At 44.0% G+C, this 25582-nt stretch overlaps 1 long non-coding RNA gene across 1 annotated transcript in view; it reads left to right on the top strand.

Moving 5' to 3' along the window:
• Positions 1-21319, top strand: part of LOC138447734 (uncharacterized) — a 202333-nt gene extending 181014 nt beyond the window's left edge. The window contains exon 2 of the long non-coding RNA XR_011259935.1: positions 18544-21319. This is a non-coding gene — a long non-coding RNA (uncharacterized lncRNA). The remainder of the gene's footprint in view (positions 1-18543) is intronic.
• The last annotated feature ends 4263 nt before the right edge of the window (positions 21320-25582 follow it).

Below are 25582 nucleotides of genomic sequence, written 5' to 3'. Positions count from 1 at the left end.
TGCTATGAGTGGTGGCCCATTCGTGATCAATGAAAATCCCCATGGCACCGCACTCCCCGAGAGCCAAGATGGGAAAAGATTGATTCTCGGTGGATGTCAGGACAGTTGGTAGAATCACTAAGGTATTCTGTCCCGGAGTATTCAAGGAAGGAATCGATGTGGAGCAGGCATCTTTCTACCGAAGCTGTGCTCTGCTTAGGATCGGGAGCTGGCATTTCCCAAACGCCGGGGTTGTGCTATAGGACATTCTCTAACTAGATGTTTGTCACAGGCACAGTACATGCAGAGTCCCATATCGATTCTACAGAGCCTTTCTTGTGGAGAAATTGGACCCCTGAAGGTGCCTAGTTGCATAGGTTTGGGATCTGGGGTATGTGGAGCAGTGCTCTTATTGGTACTTGGGTATTCATTAGTTGTCTTTGGAAATGTTTTCACCTTTCTTTTCTCAGCCTTTCTCTCCTGGATCCTAAAATCTATCTGCAAGGAAAGATCCATAAGGGCCTGGAAGGTTCCTGGACGTGCTACTCTGGCTAGCTCATCCTTTACTTCATCATTTAAAGCCCTTCTGAAGAGAGTGAAACTGGCTTCTTGTGACCAATCTGCTTACTTAGCTAGCTGCTTGAAGCAAGTCACATAGGTGAACATATCCTGACTCCCTTGTTTAAATTCAAGAAGTCTTTCTTGTGCACTGTAGACAAGCTCTGGTCGATCAAACATGGCCTTTAGGGCATCCACAAATCCTTCGTAGTCATCCAAGAGCTGATCTCCCGAATTAACTAAGGGAGTTGCCCAGGTTAATGCATTGCCCATTAAGTGTGAAATCATGAATCTGACCTTTGCTCATGGTGTAGAAAAATAGTAGGGTTTGAAAGTGAAATGCACTAAGCATGAATCTAGGAATGATCGTAGGGACCTAGAGGATCCATCATACTTGTCCACAACACCTCCTACCAAAATGCTTTCTTTGACTGCGGTATCCCTGGACAAGACTAGCTGTTTTAAAGCTGCATATTCGGCTTTGATATTTTGAACCTCGGTAGTTAATTCTTGCATACCTCGCATGAGGTCTTGACTGCCGCTTCCATATCTGTTTCCGAATCAGGTTCTTGGCATCTCAATCTGTCAAAAGCCTTTTTCTTTCTCACCTTTTTCTCCTTGCTTGTGTTCTTCCGGGATGAGGTTTCTTTCTTTTTCACCAACCGTGACTTGTACAGACTGAAACGCGAGTCCTCGGGTTCCAGCGTGGAAACCGGCTGCCAAGCCGGTAGTGTTCGATTTCCAGGAACAAAAGTCAATGAATCCAGGAAGGAAGGTATCAGAAGGTAAGGATTGCAAGGGAAAGGGTTCCAGAAACAAAGAAGGAAGACAGAAATACACGACAACGCAGAGAGCGAACTCAAACAAAGTCTAGTAACTCGTAGGGGTAGAGTTGAGACGCGCAGAGCCGCAGGGGCATGCCGGTTTTCTAGGAAACGGTTCTGATTTGTCGGCCATCTTGGATGAGTTACAGTGTTTATGCCGCGGTGCATCATGGACCCCAAAGTCCAGAAGGGTCGAATCCGGCTACTTATGACAAGTGCAAAATGATCACTCGCCACACGATTCAGTATCTTGAACCTAATGATTATTGGGAATAAATGGCAGTCCACAATACTATAGTCAATTACCGTCCTTCTTAAATGTAGGCACTACGGGGCAGTCATCCTCCATCCTGCCGTAAATGAGCATACTTTCTGCAAATATCCCTTAACATAATTCCTCTAGAGTCAACTACAGGGGAAAATGGTATATTACATGGTATTCCCAAACTCATGTTTCCTCGTCTGATTTGGTTGTGAGCCCTAACTTTGCATTAAAATCTCCAACCACAAAGAGTTGCTCCCTACGATTCAATAACAGAGATTTCTCGAGTAGCTCAAATAAAACTTTATCCTTTGCTGAGTTAACTTCAGGCCGCAGATGCACGTTTAAAACTCTCAGGTGTAAATCAAAACCACGTCCCTTAAGTGAGAAACCCCTGAAAACATCCTGATCACTCAGGAGTTGTTCAATATCAAAAGGTAACTCGTAACAAAACCATGTAGATAGATTGCCACTTTCGTGCGCCATGGTACTTTCCGGAGTAGCCGTCATAAAGCAGGTATAACCTGCCATAGTAGGAGCCCTTGATGCCAAGGTTTCCTGGAGGCAGATAATGTCATATAGGCAGATAAAAGATAACCAATCTGCTTTGAGTAATTTCTCAGTCAGAGCAGCAATATTCCCCAAGATTATATTTAGAATAATGGAAACGGGTAAATGAATACTTTCCAGCTAATGTTTTGTGTTCTTCCATAAAATAAAAAATCATGCACACATTTTTGGTTATGTGGAAATTGCAGGCAGTGGTCCAGAAAAGTTAGCACTTAAATGCTTTGAATCCGCTGCATGCAATTTTCAATTTTTGCATAAAGGTGTACAAAAGAGTAAGAGTTAGTCATCGATTCTATGCTCTGTTTTGTAAAAATGTGCATCTCACCTGCAGCGTACTCTTTGCAGACAGCATTTCAAATGTATTCCTATGCAATCCGTCTTCCTTTATCCAGTGCTAAAAACAGGCATACCCCATGGGAATCCATTAATGTTATGACTACGTGAAAATCTGCTGCAGGCATGATCTCTATCTCTATATATAGAAAGGAGAACATCTGGTAGTTTGTTCCTTATACAAGTCCACACCGTTCCACCAATCTGCACCAAATTTGGCATAGTTACCTCTTAGGACCCTGTGGACATTACTGGATAACTGACATTTGGACACCCCACCCCGCTCTAAAAAACAATACAGAGCAAAAGAGAAACAAGAAAAATTGTGATGCAACACCAATCTACCTATCTTCCCTTGCCACCTGCTCTCCCCTTTCTATTACATCCACTTCTCCTTCACCTTTCACCCCACACTAACCTTCCATCAGTTAAGGTCCCCCTGACCACCATTCCCATTTGCCTCCACTCCCACCTAGCCCAAAACCCCACACCATGTCTTTCTTGGCCTGGCTTAGGAGAATCAAAGGTGGTGCTTCCTCCCCCGCTGCAACGGCTGAGCAGCGAGGCACCCAGTCTTTATTCCTTCACAGGTTGTGTGCACTCAACAATGCCACCCTGAAAATTGTGGCTACTCCCAGTAGGCCCCGGAGGAAGTGCCTGTGGTAATGCCATCTTGTTGTAAAAGACAGGCCCCCCGTCCAGAATACTGAAGCAAGGAATAGGATTGCGTGTTTCTTAGAAAATGACATTTTGAAGCCCAAGCTTTTATTTTTAATTAAGCTCAGTGCATGAGGGAGTGCTAGCATGCAGAAGAGAGATCCACCGTGGGGTCTGGGATCAGGAGGCAGACAGTGCAGATTAAGGGGTTTCCGGATTCCTGATATCACTCCCGCTGGGGCTTGGCAGGGAGGAGGGTCCTTGCTCCCCTGCCATGCCCTGTACATCATTGTCTGCTACATACTGTTTATACACTGGTTATAATATACAATTGTCCATGATGTTTTTTTCTTTGATGTGTTTACTTTGACTCGCTATTGAAATTCCCAATTTTGTTCAGACTTGAGCCGGACCTCCTTAAGTTCTGGAAACTGCTGCTCAAAACTCTGCTTTTCTCTACTTCTTTCCCTCTTTCCTTTCCCTGCTAATCACCACACTGCCGCTGAGGCCGGTGGCCTGGTCCTCATGAATCTCACAGGACACCAGGCCCTTCTACCCAGTCGATACCAACACCTCTCCCCCACAGCCCTGCCCATGCTTGGTGGCTCTACATCCCGCCCTTGTGAGTCTCCCGCACCAGCACCTAGTCGAAGGCCTCCTCCTTGGCTCGGCTTGGCACTACCCTCCTGGAATCCCCACCAGCACTTCTCCATTCCTTGCCCTCCTCCCCACCTGCCCCATCTCCAGCACTTCTGTTCACTGCACTTGCACGTCCGAATACCACAAGGCCTAGAAGAACTGCAACTGTATATTTACTGTCTTTCCAATGTATATGCGTCTATCAAATGCTCAATAACATTAATAAATACAATATAATGTTGCCTGATTTTTTCAAAGAACGGTGTGTGTGTGTTTCTTGGCAGGCCCTATAACCTGCACTGGCTATCTATTTAACCATGATTAAGGCTTATTTTAAATAACTTATACTGTGAACTGAATCACTTCTAGAGGCACCTAATTTTGGGAGGTAAGGGACCATATGATTAAATGACTTACCCAGGAACACTCACTTTGGTTAAGTGGTAAAGTCAGAATTTGAGCCTAGCTTGAAATGAATATACTTGACCATGCATCTTTCAAGCTCAAGTTGGTACAAATATATGTTGAAGTTTGGGTTTGAATACCTAAAGCAATACTCGCAGGGATCACTCTTGTTTGTAGCCTTTTGCAAAAGGGCCCCTTCATGCAATTTTAATTGTTTCCTCCAAGTACAGGTAAAGTAAAGCATAAAACACTGGCAAATATCGCCATTGATCTTCCCTTTTCCACTACGTGTCTGGAGAAGTGTAAATCGCTCCCACAATTAACGATTGTGGGAGCCTTTGATAATGGTTTCTTTTTTAATCTGCCTGTTTTTACCAGGGTGTGCAAGTCAGGGCGATTCCTTAGAAATCCATTGGTTTTCAACCAACATAAAAATACATGTTGGTGGAAAACCAATCGAATTCGGCAGGGGGACCTGTAAGAGCAGGCAAACTTGTTAAGTCTGATCTGCTCTCCAACATTGCCTGCCACTTTTCTCACTTCGCTTGACTCCCTACGATTGTAGCTTAATTTACCTCATCCTGAATGGGAGCCTACAAGCTCCAGCATAAACAATAATGAGAATGTACAAAAAATGTCATAAAAAGACAAAGTGACATGAAATGCATGACAAGGTCATTGTTTCACACAGCTTGCTCTGCATCCCCTTAATTCTTGAACATCCAACAATCACACCTTATATAATTTAAAGAAAAACATGCTAGTTACCTTTTCACATCTGTAATCACTTCCTGTTGTACATAATCTGCCTCTGAGACACAATGAAAAGATAAGACCTCACTGGGGGGGCCTGTACAACCCCGGGTGTTTGTGTTTGAGTGCAGAGAGGCAGAGAGAGGCAGAGCAAGAGGGGGGCATGGACAGTTGTCCCCTGTCCAAATGTTGAATACAACTCTGCATGCACTCTTCAGGAAATATTTAAATACTGTTTTCAAGTTTTAAAAGATGTATACCTTTTATACTTTGCACACCACATTAAATAAAATACTCTTGTGTTATTTTCCATGTGTTCATGATTAATCTTCTGAGAGGCAAATGTTTATTGGGGAGCTGTGGGGGACAATCCTCTCAACCCGCGCCCATCCCTATCACCGGTGGGGTCACAGAGCAAATAATTTCCATTCTCGGCACTGTCTAAACACCCAACACCCAGGATTTACATCATACTTTCCCAACAAGACCCACCACAATACACACCATGTATTCTGTTTGCATACAAACTCTCTAAAGTTACTCAAACAGTATGAGATTATCAAATCAGTATTTATCAATTTGAATCATGTAAAGTTCTGGCAGTTCAGGCTAGGCTTCCACACAGACAAAGATACATTCTATTTAGGTCGGACCTATGAGAAGGGTATCCTCCAACATACTCCCCTTGAATACTCTTCTCATGTGGACAGGGAAAGGACCCAGACCCTGGGGGTGGAGAAGCGAAGGAGGATCACCTGGGTGGCAGGTCCTTGGGGATTGGGCAGAGGATATCCACAGGCAAGACATGGTATCCCCCTTTTCCTTATGAAAACCAACTCCCCCTCCCCCCCCGGCCGTTATGGGCTATTGCAAACCATCTCCCCTCATTCAACCAACTCTAGCACTGGGACGAGGAAGTGGCGACTAGGAGTAGTGAACACTAGTAAGCCATTTCACAACTCTAGTACTGAGATGAGGAAGAGGCCTTCAGACTGTTGCAAAGGACAGGAATGTCCCGAAAGCTCCACTAATTGTAGCCAGGCATTTGAAGCTTGGGACTCAAACCAGCAACCAGTCAAGTGGTTGCAGGTGTAAAAAAGGTGAGCCGACTATGAAGTGGGAGCGACCAGCAGGAGAGAAGCCAGGCTAACCATTGCGGGCCTGTAGGGTGAATCCTGTGTTCAAAGAGGCAGCCAAGTTGGGACCTGCAGCAGAGCCAGGACAAAGGCAGGTGACCCCAGAATGCTGCGGCCCGCAAGAAGGCCACAGAAGGGGGAGCCTCATTGGTTGAACATCCGCAGATGGAACTGCGGACACAGAAGAGGGAGACAGAGTCACCGACAGTAAGCGGGGAGTAAGCAGAGAGCTACCAGCAACCTACAGAAAGAAGGCGATTTGTGATCGGGCTTCGCGGTCAGAGGAAATGGTGTCAGTGGAGCAGAAACAGAGAAAACAGCTGCCCAGTTGTGTTGCAAGGGACCGGTGAGTGAATAGGGAAGAGCAGTTGAACTGGGGCACTCCTGGGGGCTGTGGGAAAGCCAAAATAGATGCCGAATGAATGTAAAACTATGTGCAAGATGCAATTAACCCAAGGCAACGGGTTAAGAGGAATAATAAGGACAATATACAGTGCAAGCAGCAGAATAAATGATCCAAGTTATTGAATACCGAACAAAATGAAGGCTTTTGGCAAAGCTATGAACAAATGATAAGTTTGTGTGAAAGACATATAATACATATTGAAAGTAAAGCACAAATCGTATGCAATACAATAGAAAGAAATAGAAAGAAATTATGGAATATTCCAAGAACGTATGAAAGCAATGTGGTGTAGGAACAAAATGTTACTTACCGCTCCGCATGCTGATTGGAGCCTAGGTAAGACAACCTCGCGGAGGGAGGTAAGATTTAACAGGTTCAGGTTCAGCCTCCAGAATTCCAACTCCCCTGAATTCTGTGATTTAGGCTTCCTCTAAGAGGAGCTCTTTACTACGATGTACCTCTCTGCCGGTTGAGTAAAAACCAGCAGAGATATCTATCGCCTAAAAGAGCGGGAGAACACACACCGGCAATAACCAATGCTGCAAAGAAAACACAGTATGATTAGAAGCAATCAGGCAATATGGAATATTTTAGACAATCAGATATTTCTCTAAGTACCTAGACAATGGTTGAGGTGGTGTTGGACCTTAATTGATGAACCTACAAGAAAACCCAAGACTCTGAGTATGCACAAGTGATAAACACAAACTCAATATGACTGTTACAACACCCAGCAGACCTGATAAGTGGAATCCTAGGGAAAATGAGTACCAGTTGAAAGGAAAACAACGGCGGGTACAAAACAACAAATGGGAAGGCGTTAGGAAGGAAGAATATACCCGGGCGGCACGAGGGTCGCACTAGTGACGGGTTGGTGCATACACTGAAAAGCGTCACTTCTATGCACTCTGTTAAGGTAGAAAAGGCAAGAATAAATGATATAGTTCCAGGAATCCGCATGTATGAGAAAGACTGATGATTTTCAGGTAATGAACAATACAGGAGAATTGGATGAGTTTTACCTTAATTGCACAAACACAGGCCAAGTTGGCGAAGCAGTCTTGTAATGTGCAGCATGGTACTCCGCGTAGGAAGCCAGTTCAAATTGCAGTCCGAGGTCGGCAGCAGGGTTCACTGATCAAATTGGAGGAAAAAGCAAATGCAATCCAAGGACAATCCGAAGTCGGCAACAGAGTTCAAAATCAGGTTGAAGGAACAGGCAAGGACAATCCAAGTAGAAAAAGGTGGTTCGAAGATCCAGGAAGTCAAGTAATCAAGAGGAAAAAGTGAATAAGCACCGGAACGGGATGAAACCGAAGGAACGTAACAATTAGCAGCAACAAGCCGCTGAGTCCCTTCGCCTTTTATGGTGTAGGAGGGCGGAGCCTCCTTACGCGTTCTCTGCGCACGGGACGTCCCCGCTGATGCGACATTCTCTGCTGCACGGCCAGAGACTATGGCAACCGATACCAAAGCCACAGCGAAGTTCTGGAACGTGCTTGCCACCGTATGTGGCCATAAGGAATGGGAGGTAAGGCAGGACGGGGCCGATATGTAACACAAAAACACCATAATGTGAATTGTATGTGAAAACACATTGTGACAAAGTCAAGAGAGTGGAAAAAGGAAAGAACACATTGGGCCTCATTACACGGAAGGCGGTGAGCCATGGTGCTATTAGCGCCATGGCTCATGCCGGTAAAATACCGGCACCGCCTTGGCGGAAAGGGGATTTACCTCCCCATTCCAAGGTTGGAGGGGCGGTAAATTCCCCTTCCACCATTGCCCTTCCCCATTCCCATTTCTGCCCCATAGGGCTCTATGGGAATGGGGAAGGCGCTAATTACGGCACCGCAATTTTGCGGTGCCGTAATTAGCTCCGAGGTCCCTTAGCGGGTTAGTTTTTAACGCCTGCAAAAAGCAGGCGTTAAAGCACCAACCCGCTAAGGGACCTTGTAGTAAGGCGGTAATGGTTAACGGTCACCGTTACTATTAACGGTGGCCGTTAACCATTACCGCCTTCCGTGTAATGAGGCCCATTTTGTCAAAACCAAGAGGCTGATAAGGAAAACCCAGGTAGTGTGAACCATAACTGAGCACTGTCCGCTTGACCTACATAATACGGAACATTTTTTAAAGAGTTAGGGTTCCTGTTTGCGTGACCTGCGATGGGTGGACCGTGTGGTCTGACAACTGCACCTAAACCAGAGAAGTCCTGTTTGTGAAAGCCAAAGAGGTTTCTGAAGTGAAACTGGAAAAATCAATCTGAATGAACTCTTAAAAAACCAGAAGTATAAAATTGATATGCAACTGGTTTTGAAAATTGAAAAACTAAGAACAAATTGCAAGCTGAAGTCTTGCGGAAAGGTCAACTGAGATCGCATGAACGTTGGTGCTGTCTTGAGGATGGGAACCTCAAGACCCTTTTTTGGAACTGTGTTGTCTTGAAGTTGGGGAAGGGAACCCCAAGACTTTGTGGAACTGTCTTGAACTTGGAAAAGAGAGCTGAAAAATAAGTCAGAAGCAGGAACAAGCTCAAAACTTTATTTGGAACACTATTTATTTTGTTATAGACATCCCTACACATTGTTTAGCTTTTGTTTTGAGGGCAAGTATAGGTTTTGGACACAGACAGATTTTTAAGTTGTACTTCCTGACTCACACTTTCCTTAGTTTCATTAAGGTAGGCAATCTGACCTTAACACATGGAAAGTTAGGCTTCAACCATCCTGACATTTGAGTTAATAAACCATTTCTGATTGAACTTTGAATATACTGCCTGTGTCTTGCTTCTTGATGCCCTCACATACCCGAATGGCAAGTACTCATAAGAAGAAGATCTGAAACTGGCCCATACTTGCCATCCTAGCCTTGTCATTTTCAGGTAGGGCCTTGTTGGACCAACTCAGAGAGGTACAGCTTAAATCCCTAAGCTTAGCAAACAAAGCACCCACATCTGGGCATGTACATGTTCACTTGAGACAAACTGAAGCCAACATGCATCTGCAAAGCCAACAGCTTGGGCTTTTGATTAGACATGGATAGGCATTTGCCAGGCACTGCCAAAAGGGTACCACCTAGCCATAACATGGGAACACCAGGGCATCTGTGCGAGTACCTGGGCATATGATGTATTTATCTGGCAACTGTCTGTCTAATACCTATACAGAAGTAAAAACTGCTGGCTTTGCATTTGCCAGTTTTATGCAGGACTCCGGTGCAAGGAACAGAGGCATTGGCACAGGTATTGGCAGAAGCATTGGCACAGGTATTGCTTATAAAATCATTTGGCTGAAGACACTCATTGAGAGATTTTATCACACCAGGAGCTCATTTACAGAGGCAATTAAGTAATTTAACACTCGAAAGAATAGATACAGCACAAACATTGGTGTTACTTTGTGATCGAGCATGCACAGAGAGTTCCCAAAGAGGACGTTTTGGCGGTGAGGGGCATGTAGTTGGTAGTATGACATAAGCATTCGCACTAGTCGTTGGGTGAGTAAATTACCAAACACGCCCATAGGATGTGTGTTTCTCCTCACACCCTCTTTCCATCCTATCTGTGTTCCACTGCAAGTGTTCTGATTTAAACCAAGTAGGCAAAGCTACAGAAAGGTTGGACGTAAATCTCCGAATCAATCATAAGGGAGGATAGCTCCGCGGCAGCGTGCGCGTCTTGGAAGCAAGACGACACGAAGCAACAACAGGTTCGATCCCCGGGTCCGCGCATAAACCTCTTGGTGTTTAAGTGCGTTATAAATACGTAACTAAGAGGAAAAAAAAAACACAATTACGCAACTAAGAAAAACAAACTATTCCTGTAACAGCGCCTCGATGCCTGCGGGCTGTGTGAGCGCTTTATAAATGTAAAAAAATAAAAAAATAAATAACCACTGGCAATACTCGGGTCAGCCTTCCAGAGGTCAGCCTTCCATATTATCGTTTGTATAGCAGCCTTGGCCCTGCCCTTAATGTGAGCAACCCTGCCCAAAATGCCAGACTGCTAGACCACAAGGCCTAAAAATGCCTGTGGTTGCTTGTGTTCCAGTGCAGAGGGTACATGGCCTAGCAATTGAGACTGAATGGCACCTTTTGGTGGGAGAACAAAGAGTCATTTGCTAATGGCTTATCTCCCCTTCTGTAATGCCACAGACATGCAAAAGAATTATAGCATGGAATGTTGAGCAGAGCAATAATAGTGGTCATTATTTATTGAAATCCTTGCACCTATCACTTTTTGATTATACTACTCTCCCCTCCAGAATTGCATTTTTGTTACTACCAACCTTATTTTTTCATGTATACTTAAGTTGTTAATGCAGCAGAATATGTATGTTCAATGCAATTTGTAAGGGCCCTGTGACATATCTTTGAATAATGTAAATTCTCTACATGGGGGGCCATTCCATGTAAGGCTAGGTTGATGCAGCCGCTGTCCAATATTTTCCCTTAGAGGTGCTAACATGTGGGAGGACCTTCCAGGGGAGGGCTCCCCTCTTGGGGATGAGGACATATATTCTGGACCACAACCACCTTATTCCCTTAATAACCCCATCATCCAGAATACCAGTACACCACCAGATAAGCCTTAATGTACTATGATGCTATATTTTAACTAGTTAGGGTCCAGTAGTACAAGAACGAGGAAGCCCTGAGGAGGCACGATCACTTCAGTAAAATGGACAAAAGACTCTTCCAATTCTCCAAAGAGGAAAATGCTTATAAACATGGAAGAATGACTTACCTTGTTGTGAAACCCAGCCGGTAAAGGCAACAGGTACAAAACCCAGCAGGAGTTTACAGAGCGTGGAGCTGCCGTGGTGCTGTGGAAACTGGAGAGAGAAGCTCGGTGCATCAGAGAGAAGAACCCCAGTACCAGGAATTCCCATTGGTGTGCTGAAATCTCTCAGAAGGTAACGGGAGGTGTGAGAGACCCGGAGGAGACACAGGGATGGAAGATAGATGGGTGGGGAATCCTAACACTTGTATACGCAGCATCCAAGGAGAGTTTCCTCATTGCAGTGGGGAAAATAACCCCACTGACCACTAGAGATGGGTCGAATACCCCAACCAGTACAAAACCAAGAATCTGAAGAGAGCTTCCTCATCGCAGTGGCGACAATAAGCCACCTGACCACCAGAGATGGGTCGGAGACCTTAATCAGTACACACCAAGCATTCGAGGAGGGTTTCCTCGTTGCACAATAATCCATTAACAACCACAGACAAGATGGAGACCCCAACAATTGTAAAATAAGCATCTATGGACAGCTTCTTGGTTGTAGTGATGGCAATAAGCCCACTGACCACCAGAGATGGGTTAGAGATACCAACTATTGGAAACCAAGCATCCTAGGAGAGCTTCCTTGTGGCAGTGGCAGTAATAAGTACACTGACCTCCCAGAGAAGGGTCTATGACCCCAACAATAGGGAAGTGAGCAGGAAAGGAGAACATCCTTATCACAGTGGTGACACTAAGCCCTGTGATCAACAAAAAAGGATTTGAGACTTTGCTAACACCAAAACAGAGTGGCAAAGTGTACATCAAGCCGAAGATTGTGAGAAAGAACTTTTTAGACACCAGAAGAAGAGAATCTTTCTCCTGGGGAAGGGGCTAAAGCTCTTAGGGTAAACTCTAAGCATGCCAGGCTAAGGGAGTCATTCCCCCTGGCCTTGTTGTTAATTGTGCCAAGAAATTCCAGGAGAAGGGAGTCATTCTCCAGGTCCCGGACTAGGAGTTGTGCTAGACATGCCAGGGGAAGTGAGCTATTCCCCCTGGCTTTATTGGAAACGATATAGGCCTATAGAAGGAGAAGAGAGCCATTCTCCTGGATGTAGAAATCACATAAAGGCTGTGTGAAACCTGCAAGGCAGGGGAAGGGAGTCATTCTGTGTATCGTGCAAGAGAAAATTCTTTTAAAACACTACCCGAGCATCAGAAGAAGAGAGACATTCTCCTGGAGAACAAACTTTATGTTAGATTATCCTTTAGTTGTAGTGTAAGGGATATAAGTAGGTTGTGACAAAGGACGGTGGAGTTTGATTAGACGGACATTCTGACCAACCCTTTAGTAATAGTTTTCAGGCAGAGACACTCCTCTTAGAACATAGGGATAGTGAGGGCCTTTGTATGCACAAATAAACGTCTATAACCACCACCATGCCACCTTTGTGTCAGCTCCTCTTTCAACATCTTTACAGCCCCCAGTGGATGTAACTTCTGCAGAGATCTGTGCGCAAGCAACATCATGTGTCATTTACTGATTGATATAGTTAAACATTTTATTAAGCATGATGTGAAAAACTGCTATATTCCCACAAAAACTGATACTTTACATTACAGAAACACATTTTGTGATTTTAGGTTTGAGGAAATAGTTGTAGGCAGCCTGCTTGAGTAAGTGTGCTTGAGTAAGTGTGCTACCTCACTTAGAGGTGTGAATGGCCCTCCATCTCCCTGGTCATTTGTGCTTTCATGGATGTGGGGCATAGATCATTGTCCAGGGCAAGCAAACAAATCCTGGCCGGGAATCCGGCAGTGCAGGCTCTCAGAATCCTAATCTCTGCTGCACATTTAGAGTGAAACGCCCCCCACGCCCCAATGCCCTCACTCCCTCAGGTCCCACATTCAAGGTCACCTTTCTAGGGAGGCCCAGGTGGTAGTCTTGGGGGGGTTTCACCCTTGACACCCCTGTTGGTGCAGGGCCTGAATAGTCATGAAATGGAGACCTGTACAACACTCGTACACCAACTGGACTTTTCTGATACAACAGACCTTAACATTTTTCTCAAATGTCTGTACAGCAGAGATTTCAGAGTCCCTTTTTCAGGTCAATCCATGCCATGTCTTGTAGCAGAGTGGGGTCATGGAACAGGTTCTGCCTCTTTTAGCACCAGCTAAAAGTAATCAGATTCTGTAGGAATCCCTTGAAATTTCCGTCTGCCAGGCATGAATGGCGGGCAGCATTTACGCATGTTGCAAAACGGAGCACACAAAAGGTATAATGGCAATTACGCCTGTTTTAGCACCTTTTTTTAGCTCTGCGTCCTTCAAATGTGGTAAATTACATAAAGGGGCTTCAAATTCAAATATCTGCAAATGTTGGGGGTACCTCCAGCCAACTACCGCTTTTTTTTTTAGAAAATAATCCACATAATGTTGCTTGGTTTCAACAGTTAAACCAATTTTCTTCTGCATAACTGTTACATAAGAGTTCAAACAAAAATGCTCTAAATAAAGAGCTATTTGCATCAAAACCATGGTGTGTAGAACAATCTTTTCACCTATGTGAGAATGCAAATATGATATAATTAATAATTCATTCATAAAACCAGTGATATGGTGCAATACAGAGTAAATACGGTGCATGATTACTCTATCAATATTGATAGAGTAATGTCACTGTGATGGGTGTCACACAACGATATTTTTCATAAATTAAATAATTTACTCATGAAGATAATCCACTAAAATTGATTATTTGGGTGACATATAATTCACATGGTGAAATTGGGTAACTCTTATGGAATGCTGCGGGTCCTATATGAGACTACTCCAAAACTGGCATAGAGGTCTCCCTTGAAATGCATAAGCCGAGGCAGCCATAGTGGTCAATGGTTGGCCCGGTGATATTATCGCACGTGCAAATGAGCCTTCCATGGAGGCATTTAGCAGTGTGTCACTGATCACAGTCCTTTCGGTGATACTAGGAGGTTACTGGGTTCAGGCCTCTTCTGGTTGGTCCCAGGGAGTGAAAGCAGCTGGAACTGGGTCAATCATCAATAAACGAGAGGCGGCCTGATCCATGGCTGCAGGAACCACCACTGTTACCTGGCAACATGCCCTATATAGATAGGGAAGCCAGGCGTATATCCTCATCCCACTTTCTCTTCATGGGTTTCTGCCTGTTCCTGGATATTATCCACAGACTTGTAATGGCACGTGGAATGATACCGCACACTGCAGCTTTTACCTTCCACTGGAGGGCCACGGAAGAAGCGGAAGAGCTTTGTTGTCGCTTCAGTGTCACCTGTAGCAGAGCTGGAGAAGAAATGATTGGTGATTATCTCTACAGGTGCGCTCAGCGGGACACCCTGTGGTGTGATGGGCGAGGCAGAAGAAGGAGGCAGGCAGCAGATACGTGTGTGTGGTTGTTGATAATGTAGGTTTGTCAAGAGTAGGATCAAATTCAGGAATTGTCACGTGCACCTTGTACATTTCATCAATACCAGTTTTCTCTGTCCCTCACCAGTACATTCCTGAATCCTCCAGCGTCAGATCCCACATGGTCACCGAGACTGTGAGAGGTTTGTGGTTGAGTATCGTCCCTCGTTCACCTCCTCTTCTGCTCCTGGGCTCTGGACCTCAATGGAGCAGGACAACCATTGGTTTTCCTTGCACCAGTAATGATTGTACCCCAGGAGTCGGCTTGGAAATGTATAATGTACAGTGAGGGTTTATCCCAGGGAAACATGTATCTCACAACAAATGTCTTCTGCATTCCAATAAAGGAAAAGGATGAGTGCCCAGACTGTGGTAGTGTTCATGGTGCCTGTGCAGTCTTTCCTCTGCTGGACCACTCACTTGGGTGGGCGGTCTCCGTTCTCACAGCCACTCTTCTGTGGATCAGGCCTAATGGTCCCACCCAAGGGTAGTCTCTTGTGTCATGGCTCCAGGTTCTTCTGAGGGTCTGTCTTCTAACCCGCACTGAAGATGCTTTTCTGGCTGTCTCTGCTGGGTGGGTTGTTGTCCATTGGCTCATGCATCTCCCTGAAGGTCTGCAAATCTGAGCACTCCAGTGACTGTTCTCACACTTTCTGACGGTTCCTCATTTCCTCCCTCTTCTCTCCTGCCAGATTATATTTGTAAAATCAATCCTTGGCTGAAAAATAAAGGGCCAGTGTCTCTTAGTAACTTAGAAGGAGGTAGACCACGAGAAATGTGGCAGTGAGCTCACCTAGCAAGCTCCTTACACTTCCGGTCTAAATGCACTGCCTTTCATCACTGGAAACAAAAGTGTCATTTTCTTGTGAATTTGGTTATTTGCCCCTTAAAAGTGCAATGTTTAAAGATTAAAAGAAGACACAATATATAAATGTGAACTTTTGTAAAATATAATTGGTTATAATGCAAGCGTAATTGTTGTCTTCTTTCAGAGAAATCAACAAACCTGCTCATATTGGTGGTCAATTAATAGTCAGTGCAAATTGCATGAAGTGGCCGTCAATGTTAGCACGTACACGCGGCAGTAACACCTGCATGACACTTTCAACTTCTGCAAAACCACGTGCACAAGCAAAGCGTAAACACAAGCACAATGGCCTTTTTACTCCCTGCTCCTCCACTGCGCTTTACGGTCGGCCGACAGCATTTACACTGGATTGCTATGGAAGCAACTTCTTTTAGCGGGTGCTAAAAACAGATGGATCCTCAGGGGCATCCGTTTCTTGTATTCCTGCATGAAAATCCCGTGCAGGTAAGAGCATAAATGCACGTGCCCTTTGAAGGGGAAGAGGCACACAAGATAGAACTTTTAATTCCATTTGGTGCCCTTGCTATGCCTTCAAATTGTTCATAAAATGCCCTGGAGTGCAGTGGTGTGTCCAGACTCTTTTGACTGGGGTGGCCCAAGTGGGGCACTGACCTATGCAGGGGCGGCATGAAGTACGAGCGCACACACACATAATGATCATAGTTTAGGATAATGGGCTGGCACCTGGGGTGGCCAATCAGATTCCAGGGGTAGCATGTCCCAGCCCAGGCCACTCCCTGAACTCGCCACTGCTGGTGTGGAACCTTGTAGCCCTCACCACCAGACCTGCGCCCATAATCAAGCAACGCGAAAGAGTCGAAAGTTGGAGTCCAGTTGCTCAGTGGTATGCAACACATGCCTGCTGTAAAGTGGGAGCCTTGTTATTAACCCAGAGTTGTACTTCAATTGGCAGATTTTAGAAGCAAGGTCCACGCTCAATAAATCCCCCAAAAAGTGGAGTGTAAAAGCAAGGAGTACAAAAGTAGCACCTGATTGGATGCAACAAGCGGACAATGAAGGACCGGCATTCAAGTTTTGATCCTTTTCGCTTGGATGTAGTGTGGGGACACTAGTGCTAAACCTGTCAGTCAAAAGAGTGATTGAAGGCATGCAAGAGGGCGTGCCACCTAAGAGGTGTTATATCAGAGGGTGCTTTCTTTATACATATTATTCCCCCTACTGGGTGATGGGGACAGTCACCGGAAAACCACAATTTAGGAATGAAGACACTAGCACACATCAATCACAGCCATAAAAAGGCAAATCAGTCTATTTATTTATTTATTTGCATTTATAGAGTGCGCAAACAGCCCGGAGGCAACCTGTCCGTGTTCACAACTCTTACACCAACAGGTGTTGTCTGATATAACAATAGACCTGAAAGCTATTCAGGGACGTCATTTCATCAAAATGCCAGAGGTAACGTAAGTGGCATCACACGACCCTTGACCTCTAATGACATCACAGGAAGCGATGTCATTTGACCCCGTTTCGAATTGACGACTTCAATGGAAGCGATGGAACACACCTTTTCACCCCTTGACAAAAAAAGGAAGTGGCATCACATCGAATTGTTTCCAAGTACACTATGAAAAAATATGGTTATAATATCACTTTTAAGTGATATACACATCATACAAGACTGGATCACCATATGTATTGTTAATCTCAGTGTGCATAGGCCCATATTACCAAATTACTGTGAATGCAAGCAGATGTCCAAGGCCAAATGATAATGATGTGTTATTATATAGCTGTGCAAACACGCTATTGGTTCTTTGTGTGATGTGGTTTTTAATGGTTGACCCTTGACAAAATGAATATGTGTGGTGAACCTTGTTTAAAGTAACCACAGTGACAAAATGAAAATGATATATATATGCACTTAGGGCCTGACATTGTATGCACACGTTTACAGGAAAAAAGGCATTGACAAAGGGAATGGGCATCACTTTTATATAGTGATGCAGAAATGTATTTTGAAGTAGTGTTCATATCAAATATATTTGCTGCAAGCTCTTTCAAATTTGTTGGATATCACAGTTGACCATCACAGACAATAGAAGCACAGAGCCACACAACCATCACAGACAGTAGAACCACAGAACCACACAACCATTACAGACAGCAGAACCAAGGTAGACACTATAACACCATTTTATAAATAGGGACGTGGCAGCAGTGATGGTTCTGCTGTCTGTGTTGGTTCTGCGGGTGATATTGAGTTGTTTTCTTAACTGTGTGTCATGATTTTAAAATATAACTGAAGCTTTTAGAAAAGAATGTCAGTTTTGTCAATGTGTCACAGATCCCAAGGGTGGCTGACATTCTGGAGGATATATTTTGAGTCAGTGTGTACATATTAACATTATAAGACACTGATTGTATAAGATTGGAGACTGCATTTTCTAAATGGGCCTGTGCGGTCTTATTGTCTGTGGCGGACCTGTGGGAGCTGTTTTGAAATACATTATATTAATTTATACACCGGGATGTTTGGAAAACCTGTGAAGGCTGATTTAGAGTGTTAGTATTTTTAAACATGCAAGATTTGCACTGTGGTTTTATTCATTGTGTGTCAGGAATTGAGAATATAATTGCAACTTTTATAAAATGGCGCTTCTGCCAATGTGGTCCCGATTACCCACTGACAAAGTGTTGGAGTCGAGATTTCTTTATATATGTAGTCCCAGGAGGATAGCTCTGCAGCAACGTGCTCACCGTGGAAACAAGACGACATGAAGCAACACAGGTTTGATCCCCGCGTCCGCGCTTAGAAACCTCTGGGTATTAAGTGCATTATAAATATACAACAAAGAGATATATTCCTGTAACAGCGCCTCGATGCCCCTGGGCTGTGTGAGCGCTTCAAAAATGCAAAAAATAAATATATATGGGTTGAAATTTCAATTTTCAGGACCCTGTGTTTGGTTGTTAGATGGCTGTAATATGTAGATGCTGACTCTATGTTTTTATGTTTTTACAGAAATGGCTCTTAACAATTGGATGTTGCAACAGGCAGCTTCTGGAAGAAGATCCTGCAGCGGTGGACAACTCTGGGAAGTTGGAATGGGGCAGCCTGTTGTTTCTGGATCAACAAACCTTGGATATTCTAACATCCCAGGACAGGGTCTAATGTTTTTGTTACGGCAGCAAGGGCTGATGGATTTGGGGGTCCCGCCACTACAGATGTATTTTGTGAAATCATCGCTGGGGCCGCTTGGTTCTGAAGTTTTTGGTATGCTGGCCAGAATGTCTGGGTTCCTACTAAGTGGTAAAAAAAAGTCTCCAAGGGACGGGGTGCTTTCTGTGGATCATAACATTCGGAATGTTTTGAGAGCACATGTATGGGTTTGCCTGTCTCTAGTGGATCTCTTGTGGGCACCAGGATGTGGCCTGTTTTGCATGGATCAACAGGGGTCATACACCAGAGGAGCTGCTGCTACCTAGGTATCAAGTGCTGAGTTTTGACAACTGGCGTGACAGAGTCTCCTATGATCAAAGTTGTTATTTGTTTTATTCAACAATGGGTTATCTTTCTTATTGTTCATCATCAAGGGCCCACAAAATGACTGGGGATCCTGACGCCTGGAGTTGTTCTTTTCTGTATGTGATTCATCCAGACAGTTTTTAAGCTGTTTACTGCATCATTTTTTTATTGACAGCTTTTTTATTTACAATTAATTTTACGTTTCCACATAGCGCTTAAAAATTGCATAGAAGGGCACAGAAATAGTAATGTTTGTTTTATCAACTTTTAGAAGATTGAAAGGCTAGCCATCAACTTTGATTTAAACTCACCGGATACGCTCACACATGGATATCTGTGCACACTTCGCTACTGCGCAGGTATTTGTCATTATGGATACCAGGCTACAACAGCCCTTAACGTGTGTGCTGGCCGACCTCTCTAGCTGCAGGAAGAGTTAGTATGTCAAAATGACATATCCACAAAAATATCATTTTGTTTTACATCTGCTGCAACTGCGTTTCAACACCCTACAACAGCAGTTTAAACACCTTCAGTTTGTAGAAGGTATGCCTGAGAGTCTCACTGGTGATCGTTTATTACCACCAGGTGTGGTGAATATGATTATCGTGGATGATTTGATGACTGAGGGTGGGTCAGAACACCCAACTAGAAAAAGACTTTACTCAATATTCCCATCACCGCAATCTGAGCATATTTTATATTTTGCAGAACTTATTTATCAAGGGGAAGTGTAACAGATCGATAACACTAAATGCTAGCTATATAGTGTTGTTTAAAACTCCTCAGGGTAAACAGCAACTAGTCGTGATAGCCCACCAGATGTATCAGACCAAAATGCATTTTTTCATGGAAGCTTCTGAAGACGCTACCAGTAAGCCGTACGGATATCTCCTGGTTGATTTAAATACAACCACTATAGAGGATTATAGACTGTGCACTGATATATTTCCGCCGGAGATGCCTGTTGTTTATATCCCGAGAAAGACATCTAAAAAACAACATTAAGCGCAATATCGCATCAGTACCCGGTTGCAGTTTCACCAATACTCATACGAAGAAACATTGCACTGTTGAAAATGTTTGTATATGCCACCCCTCAACAACGCAAGGTTATTCTAGCCACGGCCTCTGATGACTTGGTGGCCGCTATTGCGTATATTACTCAGAACGCTTTAAAGGGACACGTCCCCCTAACACATCATCAAATAAGTGTATTGAAAAATAAACTGTGCAATGAGCAAATATTGCTATGGGATAAAAGAAAAAGTGGTCTCGCAGTCCGGTAGGTTCATAGGATCACTCATTGGCATAACCCTACTGCTAATCACCAGCTTGCTCTGGGGCCAATAGTGGAACACACCCATAAAATGTATCTGGTGAACAAGCGTCAGTTAGAAAACCTAACGACTCCCACAACACCCCCAGATTGAGATATCCTAAAAGTTGCTACCATGCGGCTCGACTTGGAAATGAAGAATGTTTTAAACAGATCTGATTTATCGGTGCATGATAAATCAGTATTATACTTGAATATTCTGCAAAACAACTTAAATCACGCTGACACAGCGATGCAGAGAAAAACAAACAAACTTTATACATGCTGCCTGAAGAATCTAGCAGTGCGAGGGAACCACCGGGGACAGATCCGGTTGTGGCTGATGTGGTAAACACTCTTAGCCAACGCTATAAACTTAATGCAGAACTATTGCTACATAAGAAGAAACTTGCAAAGGATGTGTCCGCGTGGACGATAGACAAAAGTTTATTTATAAAGGCAGGGTTTTAAGGGATTCAAACTTGCACAATCTAGCACGAAGCGTTACAAACCGAAACCCCACTGCTACAATAAATGCACCCATCGGCTGGAATGAGTTTATTCAGGCGGTGGCTGATTTAAATATTCTGGTCAAGGGTAAAGTCGCCCAACAACACCTTCTGTAGCGGCTAAAAACTGGGGTTCCTACAACTCCTCACCAACAACACAGCTCATTAAGCACCCCCATAAGCAGTTGCTACTCACCCAGACCCAAAAAGGATTGGAATATCAGTTGGCTTACGGATTCTTTATCCGCCTCCGGCATGCATGCCTCTGAAATGTCTAAACCACGCCAGGGTTGTGACAGGCCTATATGGCTATCTGAATAATGCAACCCCCATCATTGTTGAATGTATACATTTCTTCACCGCTATATTCTGCTATAACCTTTCTTTTCTTTCCGTATTAAATATGTCTTTCTTATTAATAAAAGTTTTCAATTCATAAACATGACTGGTTGTTTATTATGTCATATTATTTTCTATGTATAATAACGCATAATGCATGTTGATTTTTAAAGCTATTTTATTGATACATGTATCAGTGAATAGATGATTCACATTTACATTTTTGACACACTATAAACATTTTGCAAGATCTATACACATTAAATAACATCTTGTTAACAAATCTGGTCACCATTTGTGTGTTTTGCATACAATTGCTCAAATACATTTTCAAAACAGCCGCCAGTGATTTGCATACTGCCATTTGGTGGATATAGACTATACAGTGCTGACCGCAGGTCACAGCTTTAGAGTCTTGAACCAGTACAGTAATTTAATGTAAATATTTAGCAATGCTTTTTACATAGTCTATTAAAACTCTGGCGTATATGGGGTGTTGGTGGAAGTGCACCAAACTGTCAAACACAGTTAGCACATCTCCCTCCAGCCACAAAGCTATCCAGTGTGTTCCAGCACAGGCCTGGAGATCGGTGTTCACCACCAGGCTAATTGGGCGATTTCTGGGTAGGAGCTTGGGACATGTATCGCTGGCATACACACCATGAAATGTTATTCAAGCGTGTCTATGTTTATGCAAAAATCCGTTTATCTGTAGAGTATCCATTAAATATTTTTAAAAAAATGTTTCTTTGAGCGTTGATCTTAAGGACGGTATCAAAAAGGCTCCACAATAGCAGGGAATGTGTGGTGGTTAGGATTATTTCAAACCATATTTCAGTGCATAGGTTTCCACTCCTCATGAGGTTGAAATAACCCGCTGATGCGTTATCGGGTCCTAGATCAAAAGCCAGCAAGGTATAGCCAAACACATGCTTTGTGCGTGCTAATGAAACTGGTACATCCCACTTGTGCTTTCCAGTGACAGCCACTAACCCCATGTATTCTCTGATTATGTTCTGCAGTCCACAATTGGGTGTATATGTTTTGGCAAAAATTAGACCACCGTCCTTGTACAGAGCCGCATAGTTACAACGCTTGAAGTCAAAGAGGTATTTGTCAAATGCACTGGTAAGTGACGTTGTTTCAACAATTCCCATGATGATTATCTTTGGGAGCTGCCTCAGGTACAGGTTGTCTTGACTGGTGCAGCGGCTACTGGTAGGAATGCTGAAGACTTTAAGAGCGACTCGCTCCCTAGGATATTTTACGTTAGATATCTGCAGCGCCTCTGCATGCGCCAGTCTTATAGAGAGACACCTACACATTTAACAAATAAACTGGCAGATACAATGACTAGTTTGTACTGTTCGACGTCCCCGCTCATGAGGCAAAAAGCATCTGTGTTTCACTTTAAGATCAACACTGTTGATGAATAGTTTATCCTGAAAGAATAGGTCAGTGTGTAGACGGCCCAGTAAATCAAATACTCTACTAGTCCTGGCGTGATAGACTCTTTTCACAAATCACTTGTTATCTCCGTCCAGAGCTGTGTTGTCAAAATGCCCCGCATTATCATGGTAAAAAATCCCTGCTGCTTATCCAGGAAATCATGGTAATAATTTAACAGACTCTCTATATATGCCATGTAGGCATACATATTATTGCTATGTTTTAACATTCAATCGCCCAACATCACGTCCACTTGATTAAACATGCTGGCTATCGGGTTAGCAATCGTCCCTACACGTGCTGTAGCAGCTGTGTCGGTTCCATCCACCTTTGTTATTTTACAGGTTACATGCAGCAGCGTATCGTTCAAATCCAGTTACATGTCGGCCGAGCCCGATACAAAAAATTCTATGGGGGCTAATGGTGATAGAGCCGCCAGAGGCGAGACCTCGATAAAGAAACTGTTATCATTGCTGGTCTGTGCAGGGTCGGATTGGCCCCTCTGCCTTTCGGCCCGTGGCCGGGCCGAAATCGTCCCTGGGGATTGGGAGCTGGTTTCTGGTAATGTCTGGGCCAGTTTGGAAGAAAAGAAATGTTGAATTTTTAATTTTGTTTCCATTTTTATTTTTTTTCTAAAAGCCTTTAATCCTTTTTATGTCGATAAATGAGTACCAACACAGATTGGGTGATATTGTATGCATATTTGTTCTATAAAAAAGATCTTAAGCGTAAGTGCTATACAATAACATATTATCATTTGGCCTTGGACGTCTGCTTGGATTCATAGTAATTCAGAGTACTTAGGAACAGTGCTATTTGATGCCACTTCCTGTTTTATCAAGGGGATGTCACTTTGGGGTGGGGTCAAATGACATCACTTCTTCCCGTTATGTCATCAGAGGTCAAGGGTCGTGAGGCGAGGGGTGGGCCACTTATTTGAGGCGAGGGGTGGGCCACTTTTTTTGGGTGACCCGGCCTATATCCTGTCCCAGTCTGACCCTGGGTCTGTGTCAGGGCACGGTAAAAAGATTGAGTTCTGATTTTACACATTCTCATGAGGCTCTGTGTAAGAAGGCCATTGTTCTTTCAAAAATATTGCTGCCCTTGTGTCTTTTAGAAATACTGTGTTTCTTCTTCCTATTCACCTGCGTGCTACAGGCTTTCCATCTGCTTTTCCTTGTGGGTTTCGGGGGGCCATGCAGCAGAGACGCGCCTCTTCCTCTTAATGCTCCTACGTGGTTTAAAAATGAGGCGGATCTGCCCTGCCCCTGATTTTCCTGCTGGGCAAGCCGCTCAGCAACCGCCACTGGCATGCTTCCCACAACATATTTTGCAATATTGCTGGCTGCCGTTATCAAATGCTGTTTAACTAATTCAAACTGAGTTATAGAAAGGGCATTGCGCGTCTAATAAGACTTTTAAAGATACCGTTGAGCCCTGCCCCATACATGACTGGGGTTCCGCTTAAATATGGCTTATCGCCGTAACAGGGAATGGTTCATGTAATATTCCATATAGGGATCGGGGTCTCCATAGTTTGGTACCACAGCCATTATAATGCTGTTTCATTAATCTTTTATCTGGAGCGGTCTGAAGTGCAACCGCAGCCAGATTTTTCCGTTTTTAAATGATACAAACTGCCCTTCGTCGTCTCTTATCTGTATGTTGATGTTGTCAAAATGGAATATACTCAGGTTTGTTGTATTGAATGGTCACAATATCATTGTTGTTCCCTTTCATCTCCATGGTTCTAAGTAGCAGGGCGTAACTATCCTCCACACGTTGTTACTCTACAACATCGCTATAGAGCAATAAGCTATTAAAACCCGATTAATTTCAGCGCAGGTATTATCCCACTGTTCTTTACTTCCAATGTGTTGCACAGTCCCCAATACTTTGCACAATATCCCCACTGTTGAAAACAGATAAGTCTGGGCCCCGTAGAAAAACATTACGCTGCTTTAGGTCTAGTTGTAGCGTTGTGTCCTCCTATTCGGGTATGTTTGATACGGCCTTGTTGATTACTCTCACAAGTTCCAGTATATTGAATAATGCCCCTCAGGAAATCCACCCGGCCAGAGCCTCGGATGGTTTGTTCATTTTATAATAAAGGTTGCTTCCCCGGGGCTAAAGTGTCCCATAATCGGACATACTGAACGTCGATCAGCTCCACCTGCCACTGCTCCTCTAGCTCCTCTTACACACTTGTGTATGAGCACGATAGAAATAAAAAATCAATAGCAATATCAATATCCACAACAGACAGGAAGATGGGTGCGACTTAGTAGTACATGTTTTCACCCCTTTACCTTTCCTGTTTGAAAGCACTCTGTTTATCACGTCACGCATAACAGAAGTTTGTTGGTGGGGACCCAGGATTCGTCTTTTAGGTAGGCTAAGGCTGCACCAATCACTGGGGCCATTTGGCTTTAAAAGAGGGCTCGACCCCTCTCTTAGCAGAACATCTGGAGTAACTAGAAGAATTCATTTGGACCCTGGTTGAAGGTTCAGTTTACCTTACAGCGTCCACCACTGAAAGGATGCCAGAATTTCCAAGAGGGAAGAAGGATCCCTCCCCTAAACATCTCCCAGGGAACAGAGGGAGATACTGAATCCAGAGGATCCTGTAGCAGCTCCAGAAACGGTAGCCAGTCAGCACACAGAGTGCAATGCTAGGCTCTGCAAGCAAGCTTTCTAGGTGGGAAGTGCCAGAGAGTCTCTGAACCGAAAGAAGGACACAACTGTTGCCTAAACACTCTCCTCAGATTTGGGCGGTCTACCTTAAAGGACAACCCAAGGAGACGCTAGGAGGAGTGAAAGACAGTCACAATGTGTTTTGCCTACTTTCTATAAAGACTCATCGCCTGTTGATGTCAGTCAGCTCTCCAAACAGTCCTCTTGCCTGGTTGCACTGGCGTAA

Source organism: Ambystoma mexicanum, chromosome 3q (assembly GCF_040938575.1).
Source record: "Ambystoma mexicanum isolate Mex_15411 chromosome 3q, UKY_AmexF1_1, whole genome shotgun sequence".
In the NCBI taxonomy this organism is placed as follows: Eukaryota; Metazoa; Chordata; class Amphibia; order Caudata; family Ambystomatidae; genus Ambystoma; species Ambystoma mexicanum.
Note: the sequence above shows the minus strand (reverse complement) of the source record. Positions and strands in the feature narration are given on the sequence as shown.